The sequence below is a fragment of the Asparagus officinalis genome, chromosome 4, assembly GCF_001876935.1.
Source record: "Asparagus officinalis chromosome 4, Aspof.V1, whole genome shotgun sequence".
In the NCBI taxonomy this organism is placed as follows: domain Eukaryota; kingdom Viridiplantae; phylum Streptophyta; class Magnoliopsida; order Asparagales; family Asparagaceae; genus Asparagus; species Asparagus officinalis.
The window spans coordinates 143,254,391-143,254,849 of NC_033797.1; positions in this window are offsets into that span (position 1 = coordinate 143,254,391).

Below are 459 nucleotides of genomic sequence, written 5' to 3' on the forward strand. Positions count from 1 at the left end.
GCTCGGCCTTGGCCGAGCCACCAAACGGTGGTTTGGCCCGTGGCGGAGCCACTGGTCTGACCGGATCGTTTCGACGCGTCCCGGTTGCCAGAGGCTTTCATGGTTTTCTAGAGTTCGGCTCGTTCCGTCGTTACGTGTATTTCGTGGCCGTTTCGCTTCATGTGTTTATCGGCATCGGATAATCCTCTTAGACTTAGATAGTGGCGTTCATCACCTTCTCTCTGTCTTGAGCTGTGTGTGGATACCTATAGGCATTTTTAAACGCCTACAAATACCCCCTCCAAAGTATTTCAGACTCATTCTTTTATAGAGGAGTCTAGAATGCTTTGGATATGATAGGCCCCCACCTTCAGTCGGTGTTAAAGGACCCGTGAACTGTTTTAATTCTTGACTTCCTCAGTCTTCAGTCTATCCAGTGCTTTGTCGAATAGATGAAGTTCTTTCGGCGCTGCATTTATC